Source organism: Canis aureus, chromosome 6 (genome assembly GCF_053574225.1).
Source record: "Canis aureus isolate CA01 chromosome 6, VMU_Caureus_v.1.0, whole genome shotgun sequence".
In the NCBI taxonomy this organism is placed as follows: domain Eukaryota; kingdom Metazoa; phylum Chordata; class Mammalia; order Carnivora; family Canidae; genus Canis; species Canis aureus.
In genome coordinates, this window is record NC_135616.1 from 29,735,741 (window position 1) to 29,763,427 (window position 27,687).

General features: G+C 34.4%; 1 long non-coding RNA gene across 1 annotated transcript; it reads right to left on the reverse strand.

The window, feature by feature from the left end:
* On the reverse strand, positions 1 to 27,687 carry LOC144315159 (uncharacterized). Its single transcript, XR_013380926.1, has 3 exons — positions 27,619 to 27,687; positions 7,803 to 7,973; positions 1 to 182 (listed from the first exon to the last, which is right to left on the reverse strand). It is a non-coding gene; the product is annotated as an uncharacterized LOC144315159 (long non-coding RNA).

Consider the following 27,687-nt stretch of genomic DNA (forward strand, 5'->3'; position numbering starts at 1 on the left):
CTTTATGGTGGCTTATAGTTCCTCTGTTTCACAATCCAGAATATATTTTATTCTTTATATGTATTGTCTCCTTTTATCCAAATAGATTTCAGAACAGATTTCCTGAGATGTCATATCAGATGCATCTTTGATACATTCCCCAGGAAGTGATATAACCCAATTCCTGTAACTTTGATAAACACCTATGGGATTAACAGCAAACCAGTGAATAAACATAATATATTTTTTAAAAACTTAAGTTATTCATTCACCATTAAATTCATGTTTCTTATTCTTCAGTAACCTGGTCATTAGCATAGATAATGGTCAGTCTTCTTTTTTTTTTTTTATTATTATTTTTTTTAATGGTCAGTCTTCTATCCTCACTTCAACCTCTTTGCCACATTTTGCCCAAGTTTTATTTCTTGTATTTTTGTTCTAATAAAGATAATCTCAAACTGATAATTTATCACTATCTCCTCTGTTACCACAAAACAGAAGGTTAAGGAGGTACTGAAGAAACTGGTCCCCAATATTTAATTATAGTAAGTACCAAAGTACATTCTGGGAAATACTATATACTCTTAGTATATCTAAAAAAAGGTAGGAACAGCTGTTAATTTTCTAAAATTTAGTTTATTATTTTCCCTTCCCCAAGTGTTGGGAGGAAAAAATAATATTTAATGGTCTCTTAGGACTCTTTAACGATAAGAATTACTGGATTTCTTCATAATGATTAAATTGATGGAAGTAGACAGGGAAAATGTTTGGTGGAGCTGACCTTCAGATGAAGTTTCCACCCTTTCCCAATAGTGCTGAAAGTTGCATTTCTTTTAATGACTCCACTTAGAGCAGCAGGAAGCAAAGTGATCATCACCAGCAGGTACTTAGACAAGAGTGAGAGGTTGGATGTGGACTGCTCTATTAAAGCATCCCCGTCTAAACAGGGCTTCCTGGAGCTTAAGTGCCCATTGCTGCAGAAGCCAGGATACCATCTGTGAGTGCACAGCAAAGCTCATAGCTTTGTCTAATGAGAGGAACTGCATCAAGGAGACATTCTTAAATAGATGAAAGATCCATGGCATCTAATGGACAATTAGTTAACTTCATTCTTCAGAGTTTTTAAGCATCTGATAAATGACAAAATAAAGCAAAATACTTCAAGTGAAGCACTGAAGGGAATTAAAAGCAGTCTAAAAAGAAATGACTTCCGGGTTTTATATATTTTAGCATAATTCTGTGTTTGAATGTAAAATACCAAATACCTAGTGATCAGATTTCATTTGCTGTTTTCGTTTCTTTGTTTAAAATTGTGAAGATTATGACCAGTGTCATTATATGTGGTTAGAACATATGCTAGGCCAGTATTTTGAAATGTATATTGAAATTAGTGAATATGTTACAAACATTGTCAAATTTAATAAAATAATAATCAATAACACTCAGTTTGGAATGGATTTTAAAATCACCTGTTAAATTTTATTATTTAACAGGTGATGAAACTAAGGTCCAGAGAGAATAAATGTTTTTTCTAGAAGTTCATTCTAAATTGCAAGTTTGAAGATTTTTTTGAGCTTAGTATATTTCCATTCCATCACACTGTTAAATTTAAGGGTGTAGGTAAGACAAATAGAATGATGATATTGTAAATTTAGCCTATGTAAATTAATTTATATTGTTTTAAAGTAAAATATCATAAACGAGTTTTAATTTCTTGCTTCACACTGGACTAGGTTGCTTTAGAAGCCTATGAAAAAATGTGCAGCATATGTTCTCACTGAAGGAATTTGTATTTAGTTGGGAGAGAATGGTACATAAACAAAATGATAGTATGCATTATATGAAGAAGTACCAAAACATGTGGTGTGGGTGATAAGTGTTCTCAATAGCCCAGAGAGAGAGAGAGAGAGAGAGAGAGAAAGAGAGGTGGCTTGGGCGTAGCCCAACTGAGATGATTCAGTAGGAAGGACAGTTTTCTCTTCATGGCCAGTCAGCACTTGATGATACAAAAGGACACAAGGATGTCTGCCATTGGTTACAGAATTGGGATTTATGGGTATGTTTAACTAATTGTTTTAAATGTAGAATATTTTTTAAATTGTCTTTTGGCGAGCAATCACTAGAGCTGCTTTCCTTATTTAAAGAGTTTGATTTTGATTTATTGAATAGAACATCAAATACAGTGGACATCATTAGTTAATACTAAGAACAGTAAGCATAACACTATTATTCTGTTCTTTATCTTCTTGACTATGTAATACAGCCTTGTGAGTTGGGAACAGTTTTTCCTAAACACACACTATGGATGAGAGAAAGAGAGAAAAGCAGATAGATTCCAAGAATGTGTGACTCAAAACCGCAGGTTTTTAACTATTAGATTCGATTCAGAAAATTTGCAAATATTATAAATAATATACATTGCTTAAAAAGCTAAGATTAAAATATTAAAGTAAAAATTTGTCTCTTATCATCATGTACTCTTTTTCCAGTATGAACAGGAGATTCCATAAGAAATAAAATTTTCCCAAATATATCAGCATTTTAATACTAATGTAGAATTTACTCTATTAATGTCTTCTTTCAGCTCAGCCCCAGAGGTTGGCATTGATGGTGGCTGCTCCTAAATCTGAAGACATGCATAAGTCCTGGAGAACAGTGTCTGTCATTAAAAAGTTGCCATCTGTCTTTTTTTGATATCTGCTGTGCCTGCAGTAAGTCACAGTATTTCCCTATCCTTTCAATGACAGCTCATGGTAAGATAAACTTGCCATGATAAGATAAATGGCAACTTTTTTAATGAAAACCACTATGTGTGAGCTGCTTGGTTAGGTTACAGTTCCTCAAAGTGCATCTCATACCTTATTCCCTAATATCAAAACCAATGACCTATTCTTCAAAGGATTTTCTTTTCACTTCTATAATCAACATGATTTACAAAGTTCTCCTCCCCCCATACTTTTATATCCTCTCAGAATGAGACCTTGAATGACCCTGTAACCTTAACTTCTTATACCAAATTTTTGGAAATGTTTGTTTAGAAGACAAAGACATATTCTTTCGCTATTTTGAAAATCATCTTTGAGTAAGGTTAGCAAAGTAAGTGGAAAAAGCAATTTTTATTTATTTGAGTTACTTCCCCCCCATAAAAATAAAGGTACTTTACATATTGGTCAAGAATTGGATCTTGAAGTGGTTCCAGTCCATTATAGCTATCCTATAGCTGGCTGAATTCTGATTTTTCTAAGTCTCTGACCACCTACCTGTCCGATAAACCTAATATTGATAAACCTGATATTGATTCCAAATAAGTGTGGGGTAAATTTGCCAGAGACACCTCCTTCAAGTCCATTTTTATTGCTGCTGAGGTTCCTGGATTTATTTTTTCAGTTTAGAAGGTAAAAAAATGACCTTACATGTTAGTTATAGTTACTTTAAACAATTATTAAAATCATTTAGAGAACAATTAATAATTGGTAAGCTTACTACAGTAAAATCATAAAATTATTGTAAGTATATTTGTTTTACTTTTGACCATCAAAACCATTTCTAAGTTCCTAAATACATTTCTTTATATCAGAGAGACCAAAAGATCAAAGCAAAAGTGTTTCCTCATTTTGAATTTCACAAAGGATCAGGGTCATCATTGTGGACATTTCTAGATTTTAACAGGAAGAGATGGAGAATATATAGATAAATCAACTAAACCAAACACATAGAATTAAATTATTTTCTTAATTCATCTATGTTTTTACTTAATTCAGAGTTTTAATTAAGTCAGGTTTTGTTATAACTGGTTCACCAAGGAAATTCCTTATTCAGCAAGTGACTGAATTATTAATATGTAAATATGATATCTCAATATGCAAAACCATATATATATTCAGTAATTATTTATTGAGCACCTGTTGTATACAGGCACTAATCTGGGTGATGGCGATTCAATGTTGAACAAAAGAAAAGTCTCTGTTCTCATGGTGGGCACTGTTAAAGTTGGGTTGTGGAGGTTGATCAAAAATAAATGCTGTGGGTTTAGAGAGCAATGAAGTCAGAAAATAATAGAGTAGAATAAAATAGTAAGTGATATGGGGTGGTAATGAATGATTTGCCCCTACAGCCAATACAGGTGCAATTTGTATTAAACTCTAATGATGGGGGCGGAGATCTAGGGAGGAGGATTCCAGACAGAGAGCCCAGGATATGTAAATGATAATGTTACACATGTACAAAGTAAGAGTCAGTACAGATGTCTCTGAACTAGAACATTGCCAATAAGGAACATAGCCTTAGGAAATTATGTTGGAGAAGTGGGCAAGGATAAAATCCTATATAGCCACTAAGGCCATGGCAAGAAGTTTAGATTTATTCTAAGCATGAATGGAAGCCATAGACGAATTTTGAGCATGAAAATAGCATGACCTTAAGTAAAAAGAAATCAGTCTGGCTGTTGGGTGTAGAATAGACCACTCAGGTGCAAATATAGACTCTATAAATTAAAGAGAAGGCTATCACATAGTCCCTGAGCAGTGCTAGTGTATTATTCAGAAGTGATAGTGGTGAAAATGGAAAAGTTTTGTGAATATAATGACAATTCTGAAGCCAGTATTAACCAGATTTTCCTGATGGCTAAGATAATGAGGGAAGTGTGAGGAAAGAGAAGAATTAAGGATAGCACTTAGGTTTTTGGCCTGAGTGACTACTTGAAACGGAAGTCTGAAGAACAGAAAGTGTATTTGAAGAAAATATCTTTTTGTTTATTATTTACTTACATGTGAAATTTGAGGTTCTTGTATAGCTGACTAGAAATGATTAGAGTTCAGGGGAGAGCTAAACATAGAAATAGAAATTTGTATTCAGAACATATTTTGGAGGCTAAATAATATGAGATTGGGTGAGCTCACCTAGGAAATGTATGTAAATAAAGGGCATGTAGAGATCAGAATGAGAAAATGCAGCAAGTTAAGTTGACTAAGTCAAAATCACCAATAAATTAGGAGGAGCACTAGATGAGTATGCTCTCACAGCTCCTGGAAAAAATATTTCAGGCATAAAAGTATAGTTAAATATGTAAAATGACACTGAAAAGTCAAATAAAATAAGACTGAAAACTGACGTTGGGACTTGACAAGTAGATGCTTATACAAAATGCACATGTATGCATTTACACATATGCACACAAAACAAATTATCCATGATTCTAAACTGTAGTGCTTGCTCATGACCCTAGTCGTGAAATAATCAAATACTAGGTCCTTATGTGGTTGATAATTGAACCAGTTGACTTACACTACTTTGTGCTATATATTCATGACTAGGGTTATAATTTTACAGACTTTTACAGAGACTGCCCACCCATTAAAGTGGTTTTAAACAGATGATATGTTTCATGTGTTTAGCACCAGTGGGATGACCTTATAAATTTTCCCAAGCAACTATATTTTAATTGAGGAAGAAGTAAACAATGTGAAACATTGCTTACAAATGCTAAGTGAATGAGGGAAAGTAACAGTTTTTGCCTTTTCTACCAAATTGTGTAAACCTTTATGTCTTTGTAATAAAAAGGAATGAGTAGGCAGTCCGAATTTTAGCAATTTTTGTTACTTAAGCTCTTATTAAATAGGATTATGTTAATTCTTTGCAAATCATCTCGCATTTCACAGTGATGGGTTCTAAAAATTAGAAGGTGAATTTAAAAAAGATCATCATATTTCTCTCTAGTCATCCAATATAAATAGATACATTTTTATCTATAGATTTTCAATAGAACTAGGTTTTTATTATATAACTTAATATTGGATTTGCTTTAGAACTAACTTCAAAAAAGCTAATTTGTAATATTTGCCTCTGTAAAGAAAGGAGGGATTTAACTTAAATAATAATTCTAAACACAAAATTTGCAAATGATAAACAATTTTATTAATAATAAAGGATGCAGACTTTTGAAGAATTGGAAGCATTGAGTCTCTTGTATTTCTCTCCAGCCCTTTCTCTCTCCTTTCCCTTTCTTTCTCTTTCTCTTTCTCTTTCTCTTTCTCTTTCTCTTTCTCTTTCTCTTTCTCTTTCTCTTTCTCTTTCCTTTTCTTCTTTTTTGGGGGGTCGGGTGGGTGCCAGGTGCTACTTGCACAGTATTCAGGAAAGACCAGTCCTCTTGTAGGAGGAGCAGTTAGTTGGGCTATAGTTCTGCCTCTGCCTGTAATCATCAGTGGACACCTAAAGTATCTGTTGAGACCTATTTCCACCCCCCTCTCTCTTTCTCTCCTCCTTCTCTTTGCAATACAATAGTCTTGGATTTGACCAGTCTTTTTTGGTGAGGATTGTGAGAATGCAGTGAAAAATGGATCCTTCCTACAGGAAAAAATGCATAAGCACAAATTCACAATCATTTTGCATGCAGCCTCAGATAGATCAGAACTTTTGGACTGGAAGGCAGCCAGCCTTAATGTCTATTACTTCAGATGCCATGGAGAGGACTGCAGGGGTACAGGCAGAAAAAGAGATGTTCACGTCCCCATGCAGTTAATGAAAATCTGTTTTCCTACACTAATGGGTAGAGCAAAAGGATAGCTTCCAAAAACCATAAGAGTTTCCAGCAACCCGTGTTCATATTCTGGAAGAACAGAGACCCAACTCACATTGATTTATAGATCTTGTTGTGCCTTTGCTTAGTCAAGCATGAATTTTTGTTCTTCTTCCTACAATAATACAATAGATACCTCTGACTTCATTTGATGGTCATTCCTGAAGCATGGCAGGGATTAGTTTCAATCCGTAGAGAGTATGTTTCCCCTTGGCCATCATAGACTTCTATGGCAGTTAGGGCATTGCTGTCTAAAAGTAAAGTTTTTCGGAGGTCTTCTTTTTACCATCCCTTAATCCCTTAATTAACTATGATTCAGCACCATAACCAAAAATTCTGACCATCTTATATATCATTACCTCAAATGTCATCATAAGCATTAAGCTTTATCTTTGCGTTTAGAATTCACTAAATGGTGTAAATTCTTAATCCTTAGAACACAATCATAGCACCATAAAATAGCTTACTACCTGATAATTAATTCATATTTTTAAACTTTTTTTATAGCCACCAGACAAAAGTCAAGGAGAAAATTAGCTGTTTTACCATAAATTATTTAAATTACCCTTAGGCAAAAGCTGATAGAAATCACATATTTGAAACAACACTTATGATTGTTTTACATTGCCGTGTCCCATAGAAGGAGTGACAAATATATGATGGATTTTGACAAACAGTTGGACTCTCTGGAATAGAGTGGGGATGCACTTCTTTTTCATGACAAATAGCTCTCTCAAGTAAGGGAGACAGTAACCTGCCAAGTGAAATCTGAGGTGCTAGACTTTGGTAAGAGCAGTGGGGACATGATCTTTCAAATTCTAAGTAATTATGTTTCTTAAGGCTTGAAAATTATGGGCTCAATGGATGGGTGAGTGGCTCTTTGGGATAGCTGGATACTAATCTATTAAATGTTCATGAGGTAAAGGTTAGTTTTTCTTTGTCAAGGACTACAAGGGCACTTTTAATTCCAAAATTTTTTTAAAATAAATTTTACTACTTCAAAGGAAGACTAGAACAGAGGCCATGAATGACAGAAAATTATTTTCTCATTAGCAAGGCAGAGGAAATGATGGTCCCTGACAAACACAAGACAAATCACAAATATTGAGGGTGTTTTCTTCATGAAGGTGGTACCTTTAGGGGAAGATAGATGAATTAATATTTAGTCCTATTGAAACTGCCACTTAGAGAGAAATATGGAGCCTAGATGCCCAGTTCTTATGGGCAGCAGCTCTTTTCTCTCACTCACCAGGTTGTACCCGCAGCTTCTTCACTCACGCCACTTCTTTCTGTTACCAAGTAAATGCAGCATCATTTCAGAGAGAACTGATGTTAATAAAATTAGCCGGTCACACATTGAAGCATTTATTGAGATCCTCTAGTTGTACATTTCCAGATCACAGTTGAGAAAGAAAACAACCTGTAGACCAATGAGAAAGTGCATCAAAAGCTGCAAAGGCAGCACATTTTTTTCCCTAATATCATCTCTTCTGGGAAACATTACCCTCCTGTGCTCTTCCAGACCATTGATTCCATTCTGAACCCATAAAAAAGAGATTATAAATCAAGAGAAGGAGGTACCGGTAGAATACTATGAATGGTTTAGAAGTTATTTTGTGAACAAAATTGAGACCATTAGAGCTGCTGAGCAGCTTCTACCTCTAATCATTTTTTCCATTAACTAAGTTTTTTGCCCACTCTAGAGAGAGTGGTACAATTTTTATAGCAGGATCATGCAGAATTTGAAAGCATCAGATGGGCAGTGCTTACCAGTTGCTACCCTCTTCATATATCTTGTAAAGATACTGACCCCTAACATGGTACCCCTTCCTCCTGACGTTTGCCCAGGACATGAACCACTGGTTAGATCTCTGGGATACAGTCATGTGATGTCATTAAAGTGATACAAGATTAAAAGCTGGTAGACACTGATTCTAATCATAGTTTTGCTTCAAGCTGTTTGCATAGCCTTAGGGAAAATTGCTTAATGAAACTGAGCCTCAGTTTCTTGCAAAGTACAAAGCTGAAGATGAACCCACAGGTATTTTACAGGATATTACACAGAAAAGATGAGGTCACATGTGTGGAATTCTTAGAAAAGTGAAGCACTTTTGAATGTAAAAGCAAAATATAGTCAGCATTTATTGTGTTATTATTTTGGTCATCATTTTTATAGTGTTTTAAATTTCTGTTATCTTGTGCTAATGAACTACACACATATACTGAGACTATGATCTTATATCTAGGTGGTTATGTTCTTACTTCCAGGCTGTCATGGACATCAACTCTTTCTGCACCCTAGCAGCTTTCATCCTCCTCTGGGTAATCCCTCCCTAATTTCTGTCTAGGACCATGCTTTTTCTTCCCCTGTGTCCATATTAGTTCATATGTTTCCAAAGGCCTAAACTCTACCTTCGGGGCAGATTACATGAAGTGTATGTATAAGCGTGCATTTATTTGGCTTCCAATATTGATTCAGAGGTTGGCCTTAGGGACAGGTTTAGCTGGAAGTATTGGAACACAGTCTCCTACTCTTTTTTTTTCACTTGATCTCTACTGGGAAGGATCGAGTCCTGGATTGAGCCCTGAGAACCGCCAGCAGCCATCTTGTGACTATATACAATACACTGAGAATAAAGTCTTCACAGAGGATGCAGACCTGGCATACAGGAGACAAAAGCAGATTTTGATGAGATTATTTAAAACCCTATGTCAAGCTGTGACTCCCTATCCTATATAACTCTTCAGTTATATGACCCTATAAATATCCTTCCTTCCTCTAAGTCAATTTTAATGCTATTCTGTCATTTGCAAACAACGTAACACAAATACAGAAACAAAATATAGTTTTTTTGAAAAGCTAATCTTTTGAGTGTTCCTGTGTATTTTTAGACATTCGCATAAGACTTTTATATCTTTATAAATGTGATCCTCTTATACAGTATAGCTGAGATAGATACTATGTGTATTCTCAGATTAAAGATGAAAGATTCCAGATGCAATTGCTCCAAGTCACACAATTAGTGAAGGGAGGAGCCAGTATTCAATTACAGTCTGCCAACAGAAACCATACTTTGTATTATGCAATAAAGGTTCTGTTTAGGAGGTTTTTTTTAATGGCAAAACTCTAAACAACCTATACTCAAGGGGCAAGAATATTTATATAGGTAAATGAAATTCAGGAGCATTTTGATTAGTTTTAACTGTGCCAGCTTTGCCTCCATCGTGCCTTCTTTGTGAGAATGTGGAAACCAGGAAAAGAGAGACTGAATGAAAAATGGAAATTGACCTTAAAACAGAGATAGGCTAGTGGAAACTAAAGTGAAATGGAAGAAGTCCATGGTGGCAAGAAGAGAGAATAATTTTCTTCTGATTGTATTCAAAGATTCCACAATAACATAGTTTGCCTATGAATGGAATATGAAACTTTAGAACTTAAAAATTCTAGTGTTTGCTGCCCTAGCTTCTACCCAGTCAATCTGTGAGTAAATTTCTGCACAGTTCTGATATAGGAGATACTGTGGTAGAGAACTCAGGGGAATAGGAGAACTGCAGTCTGTTTTGTCTTCATACTTGTACCTGGTAGAAACTTACAAATTTATAATAGAATGAATTATAATCAAAAAGTATTATTTTCTGCCATTGTGATTCTTGAGGACTTTTAAGGTATGTGGAACTTTATGTTACTGAATTAGGCCACTTTCAGAAAAGTTTGGGGACTTATTTTATGCAGGGCACACAATATGCAATCATGGCTCAGCTCTCCTAATAGTTATAAATGTGCAGCATAGTCGGATAGGGTTCACATCTTTGTTCCCAGGTGGTTACATATCATCACTCAAAGGAATCACTTAAGATAACATTGATGTATGAATTATTTTCCCTGACCAAAAGGAAGCTCTTTCCAGTCAATTGACACTCAGTCTTGAGTGTCTGAATGTCTTACAGTTAAATTATTAGAACATGACATTGAAAGTAGGGAAGATTTTTTTTTCCTTTTACCCATCTTCTAAGTAACTTTAGTACACAGATGAATGTATTTTCAGCTACTCACTAAACTTGAAATAAATACTTAAAAAGAATTTTCATTAAAAATTTCAGTGTCAAATTCTAGTTCTATCAATAGTCATTACTACTCCATTTTAAATAACAATAATAATTCTCACCACCTTCTTCTGTGGAGCACAAAACCAATGCTGCCTTCAGGGGGAGAATGAGGCACTAATTCATGTCCCCATTATATCTTGGCTAGATTGCTGCAGTTCATTATAGGCTTTCTTGACTGTTTATTTAGGCAATAAATCTTGTCATTATATATACTACATCTGTCAGGTTCAAGACAACTACACAGAGGCCCTATTGCTATTATAAACCTTTAATTTAAAAATCTATAATTAAAGAAGGGCAAATATGTTATTTGAGGCTTGAAGCTTTGGTGATTTGGAGACACTCCAACATTAAACTGTGCTTGCTCAAAGTAGTAATTTCAGAGGTGAGATAAGTGGAGCGATCAGGCAATGGGTCCAAATAGAACAAAATTCCTTGAGAGACATTGACTCATATTTAGGGCCTCATTGCTTTGCTTCCTCATAACCACATCAGTAGGATTTGTATCTCTAAGAACAGAGTCTACAGAACTCAAGTAGAAATGGCTAAGGAGATAGGAGGCATCTCAACAGACATCTATTTTAATGACCCTTGAATGCTGATTCTGGTTCCCCTGGAATTCTTCAAATTAACCTACTCAATTTTTATCATCAAAATTAATCAAGAGTAGTTATCAAAGGAATCAAAGTCAAATATCTTTTACTTTCTCTACACTTCTGTCTTTTAAAATGAATATTAAAAATGGCTATTATTTATTCTGTGACTATTAGGTCTAGGCACTCTGCTAAGCACTTTATTTACAATATCCTTGGCAAAAGTCCCTTAAAATAGGAAAATAATCACTTTATTTTAAATATAAATAAATTAAGTATGACAGTTTAAGTTACTCTCTGGATCTGAAATTGAGGTCAAATTTAGTTAATGTATCTGCAGTCTTTAAAGCTGCACCATGACTGTGATGTTCTCAAACATATAGTTTTTTGGAATTTATTTTTCTTTTTTTTAGCACTTTTATTTCTTTTTTTTACTTTTAATATATATTTTTTTATTGAGGTTCAATTTGCCAACATATAGTGTAACACCAGTGTGCTAAAATCTTAAAAGGACCTGACAGTTCCAGGAGAGTAGACTTCTAATTCTTCTTTCTCAAAACCATGCATCCTTTCCCCAGGTGGTCTACTTTCTCCTTCAAGCTTCAACTTCTGTCTTTCAATTGCAACTCCCAAATTTATATTTCTAGCTCTGATCTTTCTTCTGCCTTCCAGAATTATGTTGCCAATTTTATTTTTATCTTTTGGGTTTTTTAAACTTTTTTTTTTATTTTGAAATTAAACTTACAGAAGAGTTTTAAAGATAGCATAAAGAGGCCCCAGGTACCATTTACCCAGTTTTCCTTGATGTTGGCATTGTACTGATCTGTAGTTAAATGACCACAATTGAGAAATAAGCATTGGTAATTCAACACTGATTTTATTTGTATTTCAGCAGGTTCTCACTAGTGTCCTTTATAAGAATCTAATTGAGGACACAACACTCTAGACCAGTTACTCAACCTCTATTTGCTTATCATAACCTCCATACTTTTGATCATTATTGTATAGAATGCCTGTTTTTTGTTTTTTGGTTTTTTTTTTGTTTTGTTTTGTTTTTGTTTTTTTTTTTGCCTGGTATTTTCTCATGGTTGAAAGGGGCTTATGGACATTTGGAAAAAATAGCATGGAAATGAAGTGCCTTTCTTGTCTCATTTTATGTCTTATTATTCATGAAGTTCACCTTGATCACTTGATGAAGGGAGTGTCTTTCAGCTTTCTCCACTATGAAGTTACTATTTTTCTCTTTCCATGTATTGTTTTTCAGAAGTGAGTTCCTCAGACCACTTAAGGGGAGAGGAATTAAGCTTCAATTCCTGAAGGGAGAACTCTGAAAGAAGTTTTGAATATATGTTTCTTTTTTTTTTTAAGATTTTACTTATTTATTCGTGAGAGAGAGAAGGAGAGAGAGAGAGAGAGGCAGAGACACAGGCAGAGGGATAAGTAGGCTCCACACAAGGAGCCCAATGTGAGAATCAATCCTGGGACCCCAAGATCATGCCCTGAGCCCAAGGCAGACACTCACCCACTGAGCTGCCCAGGCATCCCTGAATGTATGTTAAAAGCACCACAGTAATTAAAAATACTTGGGGGAAGATACTCTGAAGCTATGAAGATATTCTGTTTTGTCTTTTAAGTTTTACCCACTAATTTTAGCTTTCACAGTGGATCTTGCCTGCAACAATTATTACTGTAGTGTTGTAATGATTATTTTTTAAATAATAATTACTTCCCACCTTTTTTTTATTAACTAACTGTAATTCTGTGAGGAAGAATTATCATATTTTAGTTATTTATTCACTCATTTATTCATTCAATTTTCAGTTGTGTATATTGAGGTAGTTTTGTAGATATATAGTTTAGGTAATAATTTAATGCTGTGATCATTCTATTGCTCAAATTGTTTCAGCTTTGGCCATTGGGGGTTCTTCCATTGTTGTTTCCTGGTGTCTTTTCAACATGTATCCATCCTTTCTTTTTCTCTACTTTCTAGCCACATAAGATTCTCTAGAGCCTGCTCAAATTCAAGATTTAAATATTTCTTCAAGGAGCCCTAGATTCTTCTTGGTAAATGGTATTTAGAGTATAAGAGATATACTCATTGCTACTGAAGTTTTACTGATTTTAGACATGCTAGGAAACTTATTCATACTAACCATGTACATACATAAATCTGTATTTACGTTATCTATCATCTATGTAGTCTATCAATCAAGATAAATATGAGTTCATTCTGATATCTCTCACTCTGACATACCACTTCAGTATGGATTCTAGCCTTTTCTACTTCACTTATATTTAACTTTTTTCTTTACAAGGAGAAACCTGGCTCTCATTATCTATAACATATTTGCTTGTCCAAACTTTTATACATATAAAGTAGTCAGAATTGCTGACTTGGACTTCTGTGGAAAAAAAAATGTACCAATCAGAGTAAATTGCTTGTGTACAGTTTTCTTTTTTTTTTTCTTTTTAGCATAACAGTATTTAGTCAAAACACTGTTTTACAAATTTTTTAGGTTAGATTATTCCTTCCCCATCTTTTTTGGTGTGCATATGTTATAAAGCTGTAATATAGTTAGATTCCTTCTTCACAATCTGTATATTTCCTCTTGAGTTCTCCTACCATCCTTGTTGTTTTAGCCTTTCTATTTTTTAAAAGATTTATGTATAGCAGATTTATATAAAATGTATAAATTATGAGTACATCTCAATGACTTTTTTACACTGTATACATAGATATAATTTCAGTCAGTTCGAGATATAAAATATCACTGGCACACACACACAGTCCCCTGTAGGACTCTTCCAGTCACTACTTAACAAAAGTAATTTTTTTTTTCCACTTCTGTAACCATGGGTTAGCTTTGTGTGTGTGTATGTATGTGTGTGTGTGTGTGTGTGTGTGTGTGTATGTGAAGATTTCGTATTTATTTGAGAGAGAGAGAGGCAGATATAGTGACACAGACAGCAAGAGAGAGCATAAATGTGTAGGAGAGGGAGAAGCAGACTCTCTGCTAAGCAGGGAACCAAATGCAGTCTTCAATCCTAAAACCTTGAGATCATGACCTGAGGCAGGTGCTTGACTGATTATGCCCACCCCTTTTAAAAAAAATTTTGAGGGATACCTGTGTGGCTCAGTGGTTGAGCACCTGCCTTGGTTGTGATCCCAGGGTCCTGGGATTGAGTCCCACATCAGGCTCCCCACAAGGAACCTCCTTCTCCCTCTGCCTATGTCTTTGCCTCTCTCTTTGTGTCTCTCATGAATAAATAGTCTTTAAAAATAAATAAAATATTTTTGATTTATTTATTTGAGAGAGATAGTGACAAAGATAGCAAGAGAGCTTTGTGTGTTTTTGAATATGCTGTACATTTCTTTTTTTTCTCAGTATTATATTTATATAATCCATTCATGCTGTGATGCGTTTGAGTAGCTAGTTCTTTTTAGTTTCCCTATAGTATTCTTTAATCAATTTTATTGAGATATAGTTCACAATGAGGGATCCCTGGGTGGCGCAGCGGTTTGGCGCCTGCCTTTGGCCCAGGGCGCGATCCTGGAGACCCGGGATCGAATCCCACGTAGGGCTCCCGGTGCATGGAGCCTGCTTCTCCCTCTGCCTATGTCTCTGCCTCTCTCTCTCTCTCTCTGTGACTATCATAAATAAATAAATAAAAATTAAAAAAAATTGTATAGTTTACAATGAAATGCACCTATTTTTAAACATACAGTTTGAGTTTCGACATATGTATGCTCTCATGTGATCTCCACCCTCCTCAAGATACAGAACATTCACATCATCACAAAAAGTTCTGTCTTGACATCTTCCCCCTCCATTTGATGCCTCATTACTCTCGTTTCTTACCAAATTGGTCATTTTGTAACATTGATTTCCTCAGGCTCCTCCCTGACTTTCAAACCTTTCAGTACTTCTACATTGCTTTCATGATAAAACGAGATCTTTTGAATGACCTTTCATGTTCTGAGTTGACCTTTGCTTGCTGTCACTTGTTTGCTGCTCTCCTATTTATTCATTGTCATCTCCTTCCAGCTACTCACAGTTCCATGGATATCCTAAGATCTTTATTTCATGCCTTTCACATGCATGAAGCTATTTAAGTCAAGACTATCTTTCCTTTCCCTCCCCATCCTTGACGATTCAATTGGATGACTTTGTTTACCCATTAGAAGTAAACTGCTATTCTTTTGTTCACTTGTGTCAGATGATGGCCTTTCAGATATGCACCCATAACATTCATCTCTGCATAATGCTTAAGGGAAGATATTTTTGTTAATTTAAAATTTATATTCTATATTATACCATAAAATTTACTCTTAGGATGCTTCTAAGAATATTTACACATGTATAGATTCACACATTACCATCACAATTAAGATGCAAAAGAGTTCAACTGCCCAAAAAAACTCCATCATAGGATCACCTTATAGTCACTGTCTCTCTTACCCTGGACCCTGGGAATGAATGATGGTCCTCTAGTACTTATTATCTATCTCTATAAGAATGTTATATAGATGGATCCTACAGTATGTAATCTTTTTACTTTGCCTTAATTTGAAACTAATCCAAGTTAAGACATGTATGTTCATTAAATCTTTATATAAATCCTGCAGTAAAAATTAAAAAAAATATGTTGTTTTATACAAAGTTATTTAAATAAAATAAGAAAACAGAAAAAACTATATGGATGTATCCTTTATAATTGTCTAAATAGTCACTTTTCCTAATGTTTTATATTCTTTACAGATTTAAGTTATTATCTAGTATTAATTACTATATAACTTTTCCTTAGAGAACTACATCTAGTATTTGGCTTCTAGTAACAAATTCTCTAAATCTTTTTTATATGGAAATGTTATTTTGCCTTCTGTCTTGTTTTGTTCTTTAGAGAGGGAAGATTGGGAAAGGGCAGAGGGAGAGTTAGAGAATCTTAAACAGGCTCCATGCCCAGCTCAGAGCCAGACACAGAGCTCAGTCTCACAGCCGAGATTATGACCTGAGCTGAAGTCAAGAGTCAGATGCTTAACAGACTAAGCCACCTAGGTTGCCTTTGCCTTCATTTTTGAAATATAGTTTTTTTTCTGTAATAGAATTGTCGATTAACTTTATTTTTCCTTTCTTTCAATACTTGGTCTTTACCTTTGCATTGATCACTAGTTTTGATGAGAAATCAGATGTTAATATTATTATGGTTCTTCCTTGTATATAAGCCATTTTGCTGTGGCTGGTTGCAATATTTTCTCTTTGTCTTTGTCTTTCAATGCTTTAATTATGATGTATCTATGTGTGAGTATCTTTGTGTTTACCCTACTTGGAATCCATTAAACTTCTTTTGTATTAGACTAATGTTTTTCATCAAATTATAGAAGTTTTGGTTACTATTCCTTGGAGTAATTTTTCTATCTCTCTCTGGGGAAAAACCTACTTACATGTTCTTTCAGGTTGTTAGCAGAATTTAGGTACTTGTACTTGTTGAACTGAAGTCCCTATTTCATTGTTGGCTGCCAGCTAAGGACCACTTTCAGATCACAGGGCCACCCACATACCTTGCCATATACTCCCTACCATTTTTTAAGCTTAAATTCAATTTGCCAACATATACACCCATTCTTCTCCCATCATGTGCTCTTCTTAAGGCCTGTCACCCCATTACCCCATCCCCCTACCATCTCCCCTTCAGCAATCCTTGGTTTATTTCCCAGAGTTAAGAGTCTCTCATGGTTTGTCTTTCTCCTTCTCTTATGATCTCTTAACACTATTTCTTATATTCCACATATGAATGAAACCATATGAAAATTGTCTTTTCCAACTGACTGATTTCATTTAGCATAATACCCTCCAGTTCCATTACATTGATGTAAATGGTAGGTATTCATCCTTTCTGATGGCTGAGTAATATTCCATTGTGTGTGTGTGTGTGTGTATATATATATATATATATATATATATATATATATATATATATATATATATACAAATATATAAAGAAGAGGTATTATCCATTCATCTGTTCTTTATCCATTCATCTGTTCAAAGGACATCTCAGCTCCTTCCACAGTTTGGCTATTATGGACATTGCTGCTATGAACATTGGGGTACTGTGACCCATTGTTTCCATTACATCTGTATCTTTGAGGTAAATACCCAGGAGTGCAATTATTGGGTCATAGGGTAACTCTATTTTTTCAACTTCTTGAAGAACCTCCATAACATTTTTCAGAGTGGTTGCATCAGCTTACATTCCCACCAACACTGTAAGAGGGTTACCCTTTCTTCACATCCTCGCCAACATTTGTTGTTTCCCATCTTGTTAATTTTAGCCATTCTCACCAGTGTAAAGCGTGTCTCATTGTGGTTTGGATTTGTATTTCCCTAATGACAAGTGATGTGAAACATTTTTTCACATGCCTATTGGCCATGTGTAGGTCTTCTTTGGGAGAAATGTCTTTCATGTCTTCTGCCCATTTCTTGAGTTGTTTGTTTTTCTGGGTGTTCGGTTTGATAAGTTATTTATTGATCTTGGATACTAGCCCTTTATCTGATATGTAATTTGCAAATGTCTTCTCCCATTCTGTAGGTTGCCTTTTAGTTTTTATGACTGTTTGGTTTGTTTGTTTTTTGTTTTTGTTTTGTTGTGCAGAAGCTTTCTTTTTATCTTAACAAAATTCCAATAGATCATTTTTGCTTTTGTTTCCCTTTCCTTTAGAGATGAAATGTCTTACAAAAAGTTGCTATGGCAGAGGTCAAAAAGGTTGCTGCCTGTGCCTAGGATTTTGATGGATTCTTATCTTACATTTAGGTCTTTCATCCATTTTGAGTTAATTTTTGTGTATGGTATAAGAGAATGGTCTAGTTTCATTCTTCTGCACTTTGCTGTCCAGTTTTCCCAAGACCTTTATTGAAAAGACTATCTTTTTTCCATTGGATACTCTTTCCTGTTTTGTCAAAGATTAGTTGACCACAGAGTTGAGAGTCCATTTCAGGGTTCTCTATTATGTTCCACTTATCTATGCCTGTTTTTGTGCCAGTACCATGCTGTCTTGTGGATCATAGCTTTGTAATATAGCTTGAAAAGCATTGCGATGCACTCAGCTTTGGTTTTCTTTTTCAACATTCCTCTGGCTATTCAGAGTTTCTTCTGGTTCCATACAAATCTTAGGATTATTTGTTCCAACTCTGTGAAAAATGTCCATAGTATTTTGATAGGGATTGCATTGAATATGTAGATTGCTCTGGGTAGCATAGACATTTTCACAGTATTTATTCTTCAAATCCATGAGCATGGAATGTTTTTCCATCTCCCTGCTATTTTTAAAGCCAGCAATGGAGAACATCTCTTGCATCAAATCATGCTTATGATTCTCATGTCTAACCTTTTCTGTTTCTGACTGGTACTCTCAAATTTAAAGGACTTCTTTTATTAAGTAGGGCTGCCTATTTACATTTCTTAAAGTCTACTGTTCCTTATAAAATAACTGAACCTTGGAATCAAAATCTATCATATTCATATTCTTGGGGACTATGCAGAATTTGTACACTTAAAGATTGAGATATTCATGGCCATTTTAGAATTATTCTTACCACCATATGCTTAGTGATTGTAACTACTTCTTTTATATTTTGAGAGGAGTGTTAAAGTATATATGAAATGGATATGAAATGAAATAGGTATTTTATATATAATGCATGTTTCCACAGACTGTGTATATTGGGGCTTGGTTTATTTTTTTAAGATGACAATAGCTATCTCTTAACTTGTATGTTTAGACAGTTCACATTCAAAGTCATTATTAATATGTTTGAATTAAATCTTAGGTTCAAAAAGAATTTGTTGTTTTTTCTTTCTACTTCATCCTGGGTTATTTGAATACTTTTTTTTATTACAATTCATCTCCTTTCTTTCCTTATTTATTATACATCTATTTAAAATAAACTCTTTCATTGTTCACTTAGGGATTATAGCATACATTTTAATTAACATATCCACTTTAACACTTTAAACTAACATTATACCACTTCACAGGTAATGTAAGGACTTTACACTGTATATTCATAATTCTGTCTACCTTGGTGCAGTTGTTATTTTTTTTAACTTTCATCTATGTTATAAAATTCACACAATACCTTCTTAGAGTATTGCTTACAGTATGCAGAAAAGCCCATTTCTCTATTAAATCAATTAAAAATAGAAGAATGAATTTTATACTCATTTTACATTAACTTATTCTTTTCTCAATGCTCATTGCTTTAAATTATGGACTAAATTTCTGATCAGTGTCATAATAAGTATCCTTTAACCTTGACATAAGAGTAGATCAATAAAAAAGCAAGTATTTATCATTATTTTAAGGATAGTTTTTTGATTATAGAATTCTGGATTAACAAGTTATTTGTTGTTCTGTTTTGTTTTGTTTTGGTTTGGTTTCTTTGTTTATTTTTCCTTTAACACATTAAAGATGTACCTCCATCATCCCCAGCTTGCATGGGTTTTCATGAGAATTTGTTATAATTCTTATCTTTGTTCCTTTTGCAATAAGTATTTTTACTCTATCAGTTCTCAAGATTTTCTGTTTGTGACTTCTAGCAGTTTGAATTTGATACAGCTAATATTTTTTTTTTCAGTGTGATAGTTTGCTCACCTTTGTTTCATTTTGGTTTTTATCTTCTTGATATTCTCTAAGCTAGTTCAATTTCTGGTTTACTGATTATAATTAATTTTGGTAAATCTTTGGATGTTATTTTTCAGCAATTAATTTTCCTCATTCTCTTTCTTGCCCCACTTTCTGGCTGTTACTATACATCTGTTTTAACATCTGGCATTGTCCCATACCTCTTGGGGGCTATGTTATTATAGTATCTTAAGTCTTCTATCTCATTGTGATATAATTTGGGTTATTTTTATTGACCTACCTTCAAGTTCACTAATTCTTTCCTTAACGGATGAATCTAGTGATAATCACATTGAAGAAATTTTTTCAGTGTTATAATATCAATGTTAGGTTTAAATGTCTTCTCCTGTTGTTTTAACAAGATGAACAAGATGAACTCATGCTTTAGTTCCAAGATGAGTCGTCTTCTTCTAATTGTTTCATGTTTTGAGTGAATTTGTTATGACCTTATTTCTGTGCTTCCTGGTTTGTTGAAAGCTGGACATCTTATTAGGATCATAGGTATTTGGAGGAGAACACACTTTTCCTTCTGCTAGCCGTTCAATGTAAATCTTTGTGTTAATCAAGTTAGAAACTTGGTTGGATTTTATATTTAATGTTGCTGTGATTGTCTTCAGTCTATTACATATTTCCAAGTCCTCTAGTGCAGTGAATCTCAACTGGGGAAGAATTCTGTCCACCCCCCCTCCAACCCCAACCCCACACACATGCCCAGGGTACATTGGCAATGTGTGGAGACACTTTTGATTTTACTCTGGGTTTGCGGGTGCTATTAACATCTAGTAAGAGGAGGCCAGGAATGCTGTTCAACATCCTGTAATCCACAAGACATCCCCCCTCCCACATACACACAGCAAAGAATTATTCAGCTCAAAATACCAGTAGTGCTGAGGGTGAGAAACCTTGCACTGATAAGAACTTGTGTTTAGGCTGTGGGTTTGTTTTCCCAACATTATTTCCTCAGTATCTGCCCTCTTTTCCTTTGGTTTTTGTCTTAGCTATGCTCCAGAAAGAATCTGTCTCTTGTAGTTTTCTTGAACTATATTCAACTGTTGTTATGCATGTTAGCTTGCCTAGGAAAGCTAGAAAGCTAGAAAGAAGACCTTTTCTGATGTCCTGATTATGTTTTGGTCTTACTAAGTCACTCTGCCCTGGATCATAGAGATACTAAAGACTTCACAATTACCCTTGAACCTCCTCTAGAGATTGTGCTTGCTTTGTTTGCTTGTTTGTTTTTCTTTTCTTTTTCTGTAACTACAGAAAACTGTTACTTTCTGTAACTACTACAATGAGAAATATACCCTAAGACAGGAGATTTTGTTGCTCTACTGTGTTTATTAAGATATTTGTTCTTTAGGAGAGGCAGAGTGGATGAGTTTAGTTGACAGTGGTTACTGTCCTCCTAACTGTGCCTGCCCTGCAGGAGCTTCTACTTAGCATTTTCCCTATATTCTCTGTGAGACCTCGTTGGATTTATGGGAAAAAAAAAAGTGTGCAAAATAGTGCAACTTACCTTCTACCTATATCTTTGGTGCCCATTACTTTATACTTTCATACTAGCTCACATTCAGCCTTTAGCATTTTTTTTTTACTATTAACTATAACTTGTTACCTATTTTTATATCATCTAATGTTTTTTCCCAAGCCAGTGAATGAACAGGTCTTTTTCACCTGGTAAGAGTCCCTCTTACTCCAAATTTCAGTTTACTTAGTTATCCTGTAATCTCAGTTCTTGATAGGCTAAAAAAAACTTATGAATGTGCAAGTTGTCCAGTCTTTATTTTTGCTTACAAAATAGAAGTACTGCTTTTTCCAGCTCTTTACATTTCTAACTGAAACTGGAAATCTGTGTCACCAACTTTTTATAGGACTGTACTTTGATATACTATAAGTATCTCAACCTTACATGATTCAACCACACTTTGTTATCTACAATTTTTCTTCCCTCAGTTTCCTTATTACTTACATGATGCCTATTTGTGCCACCCAGTCTCACAAACCAAAAATCTATAAAACTTCCTTGCTTAACATGGTATCTCATTCTCTAAAAGACAAGGATGCTTATCTAATGGTAAATGTTGAAGAAAACAGGGAGAGAAGAAACGTTCAAGTGTCTTTTTTGCATCAGTTTTTGTACTGATGCTTTGACCAAAAAAATCCCTACACCAAATCACAGAATCAGAGTAGGAGGGTACTACCAAAGGATGTGCATACCGAGAGGTACAAGAATGAGACCCATTAGTGCAATAACCCTATCATCCACATTAAATTTTGAAAAGCACTGATCTTATTGGACCTCCTACTTGTTTTTGGAAGTTCTACATTGTGATCTATATTGATTATCCATGCAGTGAGTATAAAACCATAAATACTACATTAGTGCTATTTGTAAGAAAAACTTACAAGTATGATATGAGTCTCTCCAGGCATTCCTGGAGGTTTACTTGAGTCAGACCCACCATGATACACCGTGAGTTATACTGCAGAATAGAGACCATGGTCTCCTGATGTATTTTGTATTCACAGAGACTTTACAAGGGGACAGTTCTCTTTGATGTTCCAGCTCATCATTGACTACCCAGGGAAGATCTACCACTACTACAAACTAAATTAGAAACATGGTATCTATTAACTTCATTCTTCCTCTGAAATTGAAACAATGGGAATTTTAATATTCTATTAAATGAAGGAAGGGTCAAGCTAGGTATCGAAAGAAACTATGAGGTAGGACTAAAATTCTTCTGTGAGCAAAATATAAATAATTTGAGTTTGTCTTATTTGTATGATGCCTTTAGGTCTTAATTTCTTGAGTCACATGTTGTCATCATTTCAACTTCTTTTTCTTTTAATGGTTAGGTGTAGAAAGTATGATTAAATGCATCTGAACAAAGACATTGATATATGTGCATGTGTGTGTGTGTGTTTCTATTAGCATTCTGATCTCATCATGGCTTATGGGATCCTAAATCTCTCTATTCACTGAGTCATATCAATTTTCCAAGTCAAATAGATTTTGGTAGAAGTGCTGAATCTAAGCCAGCAAATAAACTATTAAGTAGAATGGACCTCTGTATTATTGGAGAGGTTGGATTAGAAATTCTATTTCTGCGACCTCCAAGTTTATATAATTTCTCAAATTTTATTTTTTTCTCTTTTCCTTTATATGGCATGGTACAAGAGAAAAACAAAGTTCCTTAGGAGAAGCTTGGGTTTCTGTTCTCAAAATATCCTATACCCTGTGACAGTATGCAAAAAAAAATCATTTTTTTGGTAAACTATAGTTCCACTCCTCGGTATTAAGGGAAATACCAATATCTTGTGATGATGAAATGAGATAATGCATGTAAAATAGTAATTTTTAAATAATAATGATTGAACAAGTTCAAGACACTATTATTATTTATCACAGACCCTATGTATATATTTCTTAACATTGCAGGAACTCTGAAGTTAAGATTAAGATGTATTGGAGTTTAAGTAGCAGTGCTTCCCACCCCTCTTCTTGGTATAGCGTGAAATAATAATGCACCTTGCAATTAGTAGTATCTTTGAATCATTGAAAAGAATATGTATTTATTAGGGTCACATGAGTGGCTTAATTGATTAAGTGTCTGACTGTTGGTTTTGGCTCAGGTCATGATCTCAGGGTCGTGGACTGAGCCCCAAGTTGGGCTCAGAGCTCAGCACAGAGTCTGCTTAAGACTCTCCCTCCCTTTTCCTTGGCCCCTACCCCTACTTGTCCATACAGGAGCATGCCCTCTAAATAAATTACTAATAAAATCTTTAAAAAGATATATTTCTTACGAATTCTGGTATTTCAATGTGCAGTTTCTCATGAAAGAAGTGTATAAAAACTGAATGAAAAAGTATTCCTATTTAGAAACCATAGGATAAGAAGCCAAAAAAAAAAAAAAAATTGAAATGAGCACATAACATGTAAGTACAGCCAGTCTCATTTCTTGGCAAGTACAGTACGATTCAATACATTTAATAGCATGAAATAAAATGAGAGGTTGACATTCTTACTTTGCCTTAAGATACTAAGCATCACATGCTAATATGTCCTTTAAATATAAATATACTTATAATATTATAATTCTCAACATTTTTGCATTAATTTATTTTTTATTCTCATCAGGACCCAATTATATATGCAGAGGAAGTGTATATTACCCCTTTCACAGATAGTGAAACTGAGGCTCCCCAAAATGAAATTATGACACTTAGTTTATAGTGTATTAACATGAGTTTAGAATCTGAAGTAGGATTTGATTCCTAAACCCATTTTCTTTCCACTGAACCTGGCATAATTTTTTCCTACTAGACTCCAGAGGCACTGAAAGCTTTAATCAGAGGCTTTTTGACTTTGCTTCTGAGTAATAACCCAAAGTTCAAAGAAAAAGAAGAAACAATAATGCTTCATGTAAGTGGAAATTTGCAACTCTCTTCCTTATTTGCCTTTTTTACCCCTTGGTCTTTCCTTTATATTGGAATTCATTAAAGTCCTTGCATCCTGTTAAGGCAGTCAGCATCCTTCAATAATCTATAACTATTGATTCTGTATCAGTTATTGGCCCATGGCCATAGCATTGGCAAAAATACCCAGAACAAAGTGTGCTGCTATTTAATAGAGTGTTCACTTTAATCAGACTGTGTACTGTGTGTTTTATAATGTTAACCTCATTTTACCCATCCAAAGATCAAGTGTCAGACTAGATTTCAACCCCCGTCTACATGTCTGGAAAGACAGCTATTTCTATTGCACAATACTGCTTCTAATTAGAATAATAAGAAAGTACAAACAAAAAGTACACTTCATAGATGTTTGAGTCATGGAGAGATAAGATTGTTTCATGAACAATACATTATAAAATTGATTATCTATAACCAAGTTATTCTCAAATCAAATAAGAATTAATGTAAATGTAGTATTCCGCAAACTCTCTCTAGGCAATATCATTTGCTTTTGTGGCTTCAACCACTGTATAGATGAAACAGCTTAAAATTTATATTTTGGCTAAACTTTAAGATCCTGATACTTCTCCAGTTAGATTCCCACCAATATCCCAAATAAAATGCATCCTCCTCAGTGCTGTGAATGATACTACATTCAGAATTTCCTAAGCCAGCCACCAAAAACTCACCCTCCCTGGCCTGCCTTGCCCTCCCCTTATGCTTGGTCATTGTGTTTTCAAATTCCCCTATTGAATCTGTCTCCTTTGCCCAACCCCTTGGCTCCTTCCTAGTTTCAACTCCTCCTGATTTCCTCCTGAGTTACTGAAATCTAACTGCTCCTCATGCCTTCTTTATGCCTTCCTTTGTGTGATCTGTTGTCCACTTACAGATCCATGCTTGTTTCTCTTCAATGCCTATGATTCTGTCACTACACCGATTAAAATTGTCATTGAATATTAGCAAAGAAACTTAAGCAATTAGCAGGGCCCATGAAACCCCTGAATATGCCTCTCTTGAATTTTGTTCCTTAAATTCCATCAATACACTTGCCCATCATGCTCTCGGCATTTTGAAATACAGTGTAGATAGGCGTTACGCAAAATATGACACTCAAAATGCAGCACACTTAGCAACAATTGATGCATTGCCAAAATCTCCTCTGAAAATTGCCATGAAGTACAACATTCATATTTTATGTACACTGTATTTATCTCCACAAATCCAGTGCAGCCAGATTTCCCTCAATAGTTGAAACAAATCTTTTGTTGACTTTTGCTGCACATGTATTTTGATTGCATATACATTAAATGTGTTTATGATGTGACTCCCATGTGCTGCCCTTCTATGAATACACAGGCATTTTCTTTCTGTTTTGTGGACAAATGTTTACTTGACTTTCAAAACACAATCCTGCGTCCATGTCATCAGATTTCCCTGTTCATCCCTTCTGTCGACTGTGAGTTAGGTTTCCTTCTTTTGTGATTCCATAATTTAGGTAATCATCATTATTTGTTTCTCACACTTGTGTAACGTTATGTTTGTTTAGATTTCTAAAAGAGTATGAGCCAAACCAAAGGCAGGATTCTAGTTTTATTTGTCTTTAAACTTTGTTCTTAGTATACTGCCAAGGATGTAGTGGGTAATCAGTAAATATTTATTTCATAAATGAGTAAATAGTAAATATTATTATATATGTTTTACTGTTCCACGTGGTCATAAAGAATCAGATGTTTAGGTGAGACTCTCAATGGGTATATTTTCTGTGTCTAATTGTAGAAAGAAAAGGGATAGAAAAGAAATCTGTCTTAAAAATAAGGTCACTTTAAGGTAAAGGCTTGTGTGGATTTATCCTTATTTACAACCTGTAAGTATCCATCAGGAGAGAACAGATATGAAACCATGTCTAACATTGCTCAGGATCATCCCCTGGGTCCATTTAATGTGTTTAGTTTGGCCAGGATATCAGAAAACAATTCAGGTGAGAATATCACTGTTCTTGATATTACCTGTAAGTAACACTCTGCCTTACCGCCCAGTCCCAGCCCTCACAGATGAAAACATGTCCAGCTCCAAGTTCTGTTCCTATGCTTCTTGCAAGAATTTTTATCCCTGAATTGATAGAATTTAACGTCAACTTAGCTTTTCTAGAGCCACCTTTTTAATCTAGTACTCTAGCATTTACTGTGGGCTGTATTTCATTCCTTCAGTTCAGTATTCTTTTTAAAAAACTTATGTTCTTCCTGTTTTTGTCCCCTCACATAATGCCAATAATTTTGTGTTCAGCCTAATGATCCTGTAGTAATAAAATTAACAATGTTTATGACAATGTCAACTCAGTTTTAAAAAGTGCAAGCCTTTAAATCGAATGCATGTCTCTACAACATAATAGAAATGTCTGTACACCTTTGATCGTTAGCTTTCAACTTTTCATCTCCAGTTTGAGAGTTGATTTTATCAACTTCCTTTTTTATGATACGCAGTCACTATTGGTCTACGTTTTACTTCCATTGTCTTTTTACCTAATCTTCATTTTCATTCTATTCTCTCTCACTGTTTTATATGTGTGTATGCATATATGTATATATGTATGCATGTATATATATATATGCCTTCCAACTATATACTAATATATATAATATACCTTCCAAATATATACTAATTCTTTATGTATATATTTAATTCATAAAAATTTTTATTTAACTATTGATAGAATTATGTTTCCTATGTTTCTTACTTTTTTACTATTCAACACTATTCAAATTCTGTCCAGGTTGCCAAATATATTTTTAGGGATTTAATGTTAACTGTTCTAATGTATTATGGACTGAATTGTGTCCCCAAATAAACATGTATCTTTTGAAGTCTCCACCCCTAGTATCTCAGAATGTAACCATATTTGGAGAGGGTATTTTTAATTGTGATATAATTGGCATGTATATTAGTTTCAGTTGTACAGTGTAATGAATCAATATATGTACGTATTGTGAGATGATCACCACAATAAGTCTAAGTAACAAACATCACCATACATGGTTACAATTTCTTTTTTCTTCTTGTGATAAGAACTTTTAAGATCTATTCCCTTAGTAACTTTCAATTATACAATACAGAATTATTAATTATGGTCATTAAAAGTCTCTAAAGTGATTAGTAAGTTAAAATGAGACCGTTAGGATGGAGTCCTTATCCAGTATGACTAGTGATCTTATAAGAAGAGGAAGAAATACCAGGGGCATGTAGACACAGAGCTACATGAAGAAGCAGCAAGAGGGTGGCTGTTTGCAATCCAAGGAGAG